Source organism: Ips typographus, linkage group LG3 (assembly GCF_016097725.1).
Source record: "Ips typographus isolate SLU linkage group LG3, UJ_Ityp_2.0, whole genome shotgun sequence".
In the NCBI taxonomy this organism is placed as follows: domain Eukaryota; kingdom Metazoa; phylum Arthropoda; class Insecta; order Coleoptera; family Curculionidae; genus Ips; species Ips typographus.
This window is the reverse complement of record NC_138424.1, coordinates 14568154-14574153: the sequence shown is the minus strand read 5'-3', so window position 1 is coordinate 14574153 and position 6000 is coordinate 14568154.

Genomic DNA, 6000 nt, shown 5'->3' with positions numbered 1-6000 from the left:
TTGTTCTTAACTTTCTTGATATAAAGTTAATGATCACCCTGTTTTACTTTCTACGCCAAATTTTACCTGCTACCTGCCGTGCCAGTATCAAAAACAACAAGCACCTATCATACATACAGGGAGTATGGAAAGATAAAATCTTTTCGAAAAAAGATGATTTTTTGCAAGTTTATAATCACTTTTTAGGCCCAATTGGTAAACTTGCTTAGCTTCAGGGTACGAAACAGCCACCCGTCAAGTTTTATACTTGTAATTCTAAAATAACATGGTCTGACATGTGCCTAAAAATGTAACAAGTAAAATCCTATGTTGCGCGTTAAAAAAAACGCACTGTATTATTATTATTATTATTATTAAATCCATCATTTACATGAAATATCTAAGAAACGGTGTAAGACCTTGGTGTAAGATAGGTATAGGAAAGTATTAACATTAATTACTAGCCTTCTTGCGAGGAATTCAAAAATGAGATTAGAAACAGGGTGTTTCATTTGAAAATCAAAAGTTGGTGTCCTTTCCGACTCCGACTCATCTGGCAACAAAAATTCAAAATATTTTGGAAAGACAGTTTGAACCCAACTTAGGCTACACTCTAAATTTCAGTGAAACATATTGAGCCGTTCTCTAGATGCTTTTAATATACCATCATCGTGAATCACCTTGTATAATATATACCTACTACTACCCTTGAGAAATTACCACATATCCGAACTGTTTTAAATTACAGCTTTAATAGCAAATTAGATTTTTAGGAGTATATTTCTTAATGCCTCTTTTCCCGACACTTCCAAGTTGATTTTAAGTACAACTTGAAGCGAAGTTGAGGTTTGAGGGTGACAGATCAGGTGCAAAATGACACAGCCTAAACTAAACTTATCTAAGTTGTCTTTAAACTCAACTTAGCCAATGTTGGGGAAGTGGACATCGATGCTTAATAATGTTGTTGCAGGATTTAGAAACAGAATAGATATGTTTGTATTTGTAGACGGATTGTCGCCATTTTAAACATTTTTTCTGATTTTTGTATAGCAAATTTGCAAAGTATTAAACCACTATTTTATTCTAAGCTTTATTTAGATTAGAAGGACAGCTATGTAATAGGGAAAAAAATCAGGTGAATGATAATCAAAAATCAGTCAAAATCGGCTCTAGTTTAAGAAATGTCGATTTTCCTAGAAAACGTTAATAACAATTAGCGGTATGAAAGCTTAATATCTCTCAGTATCTCCAAAACCGTTCAAGGGAAATGAATCAAACTGCACTCATCCACTAACCTTTTTATGCCTAACAAAATGAGGTGAGATATTTAAGCCATCTTCAGGCTCTTTTAGGAAGCATTTCCGGACCCATGTTGATAATAGTATTGTTACGATTTTCCCGTGGGTTCACACAAAGTCAGTTTAACTCAACAATTAATAACTTTATTTACACTTCAAAACACTCCGTACAATAGTTAACTCAGCTATTAAAAACACTACTACAATTCCACAACTATTTCACTATTTAAACTTTACCGCGTTCTCAAATTCACTACTACACTACTACTTCGCTCCACACTGTCGTCGACGCCGCTTCTTTTATATTCGCAAACCACGTTCTAGAATACCCGCGAAACGCTTCGCGGGTTGCCTTGACCATTCAAGAATCTTCCAGGTAGCGCTTCGTAACTGTGGCCTACTTTAATACGCGCCCGGCCAGATATTGCGGCGCATCGGTTTCATCGAGTATCGAGCATAGTAGGCCCAAACCGTAACACTGCCCCCCTCTTAAAGCTGATCGTCCCGATCCGCTTCATCTAGTCCCTGGTATTTCTTGAGTCTGTCCAGATGGACAATTTTCATCTTGCCTTTTGGGCTGCGTTGGACTCTGTACGCGACGTCATTAAACCTTTTTACCACATGGTAAGGTCCCTCCCAGTTTCGTTGCCATCTTTGACTTAATCCTTTGCTCCTCCTGGGTTGAAACATCCACACAGCATCACCTTTCTTATAATTGCCACCAGTTGGTCTGTGATCCAGTGTCATCTTCATACGGTCGTTGTTTGGTTTCATCTTCTCTCTCTCAAGTTCCCGAATTGTGATGGATCCCTTCTGTAACGAACACTGGTCACACCGTTTACACCATTCCTCAACGTCCTTTCTGAAGTTAATCCAGTAAAATCGATCTCTTATTCTAGCCAAAGTCTGGTTTACTCCAAAGTGTCCTCCTCCGCGACTGTCATGTAGTTCTCGCAGCACATTCTCTTTGCAGGAATTGGGCACTATTGTTTGGTAAACAAAGCGTTTTCCGTCTGGACTTTCCCATTTGCGAGTAATTAAGTCATCTCGCAGTCGAAGCGAATTCCACTGCAACCAGTAACCCCTTACTGTTGGTCCATATCTGGAAATCTGTTGCCAATCCGGTTTCAAATCCTTCTCCAACCATCTTCTGATTACTTTCAAATCAGAGTCTGAGCGCTGTCCTTTTATTATGTCCTCCTTAGAAACGCTGCTCTTCATTCTTTTTGTAGCCTCTTTATCTGTCACCATCGCGATTTGACCAATCCTCCAACCCTTATGAATTTGTCCTTTCCGGTACCTTAAGTCACTATCAAAAGCTTGACGATCCTCTATATATCGCGGTAAATGTCTTTTCGGATTCTTCATTTCCTGCTCCTGGTTACGCCAATTCTGCGGGGTCGGTAAACGAGACTGCTGTCTGCAATTCCATTGGTAATGTCCTTTACGTCCACAAATATAACATGTAATGTTTCTTTTAACAGAGGAGTTCCGGTGATTTGTTCTAATGTCCTGATTTCGTCGGCACTGTGGGTTTGGAGAACAAGACAGCTGTCTGCAATTCCTTCTATAGTGTCCTTTGCGTCCACATCGATAACACTCCACTCTCGTGATCGGGCGTGATCGTTCTAACTGTGTGGAAAGACCATTTCCTAATGCTGCCATTTGTTGCACTATTTGGCCGAACATTGATTCAATTTTATTCATTGGTGTAGCAGCATGATCGGCTGGCGGTTCTCTCTCCTCTTGAATAGGCTCTGGCTTTAAATCATTGCACGCAGCTTCAATTTCCAGCGCTCGAATCAGTAATTCGCTGTTGTTGCTCCCTTTGAACATCTTCAGCCATTTATTTACCTCCGGATCTCGAATCCCATCTACAAAATACTGTGCCACAAGTTCTTCTTGGATTTCATCCGGGACGGCTGGGTAAGCCAGATGCACAAGGCGACGAATTCCGGTTTCAAACTCTTCTAGATTTTCACCAGTTTTCTGCTGTCTTGCCATTAATTGCGTTTGGTACACTCCTTTCCTATGCTGATCCCCATAACGTCGTTCTAATGCAGCTACTAATGCGTCATAGTTGCTTTGTTGGGCGATAGGCAGAGTCTGTAACAGCTCCAATGCAGGTCCTCTTAATGCCACCACCAGTGCTACAGCCATTTCCTCGTTACTCCATCGATTTGCATTTGCAGCGGCCTCAAATTGGAGTTGGTACGTTGCCCATGAAGTTTGACCATCGTATGTGGGAGGCTTGATCTTGTTGAGCCCGTTTCCGGTGAACACTGTAGAGCTGACTTCTCTGCTGTCAATTTTCTGCTCTAAGTCGCGTAGCTTTATCTCAACATCATTCTGAATTTTATGAATGTCCCGAACATCAATCTGAATTTTATTAATGTCCTCCCGAACATCAACCTGAATTTTATTAATGTCCTCCCGAACATCGTCTAATTTTACCTGAACATCACACTCCATCTTTTTGAGACTACGGGTTACATACTCTTGGATTTCTGTTTTGGTCCCCGCTAGAACGTTCAATATTTCTGCGTTACGCTCTCTATCTTCTTGACGCATTTCCATATCTTGTTGTCGAATCTTTTCTTGTTCTTCCTTGTCTTGTTGTCGAATTCTTTCTTCTTGTTGTCGAATCCTTTCTTGTTCTTCCTTCTCTTGTTGTCGAATCCTTTCTTGTTCTTCCTTCTCTTGTTGTCGAATCCTTTCTTGTTCTTCCTTGTCTTGTTGTCGAATCCTTTCTTGTTCTTGTCGAATCCTTTCTTGTTCTTGTTGTCGTTCTTCCTTGTCTTGTTTAAGCATTGCCATAATGGCTGCAAATTGGGCCTCCATGTTTGCACTTTGACGTCTTGTTATTGGCATAAAATAAATTTAACACACCACTGTTCCGAAAATCTCTAGTCCGGTTCTGAACACAAGTCTCTAACCCGAAGTTTAGTTCCAATTCACGTCGCACTAAAATCTGATCGCACTTCTGACACCAATTGTTACGATTTTCCCGTGGGTTCACACAAAGTCAGTTTAACTCAACAATTAATAACTTTATTTACACTTCAAAACACGTACTCCGTACAATAGTTAACTCAGCTATTAAAAACACTACTACAATTCCACAACTATTTCACTATTTAAACTTTACCGCGTTCTCAAATTCACTACTACACTACTACTTCGCTCCACACTGTCGTCGACGCCGCTTCTTTTATATTCGCAAACCACGTTCTAGAATACCCGCAAAACGCTTCGCGGGTTGCCTTGACCATTCAAGAATCTTCCAGGTAGCGCTTCGTAACTGTGGCCTACTTTAATACGCGCCCGGCCAGATATTGCGGCGCATCGGTTTCATCGAGTATCGAGCATAGTAGGCCCAAACCGTAACAGTATATTATGTTACTAGGAATAGAAAGAGGCGATTATTGTGCTGAGCTCAAAAGATTCAGCTCAGACAACTACCGCACCGACAATTACCGCATTCTACTCCCGTGTAACATGTACAATTTTTTTTTCAAGCGTTTTTTAGTTAAAATTGCAAAATATCGACAGATTTATTGTGACAACCACAACCAAATTTCCTCACTCAAACCCAATCATCATGTCAAAAATTACAATATTGACATTTTTTTATTACTAGTACAACAATGAAAATACCTATATTATTGTTCTAGTAACATAATATAGTCTTTCTACGCCGACAGTAGACGTCAATAATAAGCATATTTGAGACCGCTTGAAAAAAAGAAACTTTTTTCTTGTTTTGATGAGAGGAAGCTGCACTAGAACGGTGTCCGTGTAATCTCGGGACACCCTTTATCACATAGGAGTAAATGTTACAATTGTGCTTAAAAGTAAAGTAGAAGAAAGAATGATTTAAAAGTATTCCGGTTGGCGTGATGAGACTTTTTAATACATTTGTAAGTCCTTTTCATTAGGCAAAGAGTTTAGTTCACCTATTAAACACTAATAGATAATTGCAAACTGACAGTTACCTATCAGTTAAGAGAGCAATGAGCTGCTGAGCACGTCACAGCTGGCTTTATGCCAGCAAGTACCGAGACTGCCCTGTGTGAGTTTCAAGTGAGGGTGGTCGACGCCTTGGACAGCAGTATGTCCGCTATTGGTCTTTTCGTGGATTTTTCTCGTGCTTTTGATGTGGTAAATCATAGTATTTTGCTTGCCAAATTGTATAGATACGGTTTTCGAGGTACTTGCTTCAATTTGATTCAGTCTTACTTCCAAGATAGAAAACCACACGTTTCAGTTAATGACCAGAAAAGCAAATATTCAATTTTAACTAAAGGTGTGCCACAGGGATCCGTAATTGGGCCTTTTCTGTTTTTGGTTTTTGATAACAATTTATTTAGTTTTATTAATGGGGTCGCTGCGGATGTTTATGTTACGGCATATGCTGACGACACAAATATCCTTATTTTAGATGCGAGCTCTAAAGGCGCTATTGCAAAAACCGAATAGGTTTATAATAGGATTTTGTTGTGGTCCGATAAGAATCAATTAAATCTCAATATAAGCAAGACCCACTTTTTTCATTTCTGCAATAACAGAGCCTTGTCGGAGAGAGCGACTATGTTTGAGCATTCTGATCGTGCTATAACTTCTTCTAGGACATCGAAGATGCTGGGATTAACTTTTGACTCCTGTTTACTCTGGTACGATCATAATGGGGCTGTTTGTAATAAATTATGTAAAATTTGTTACG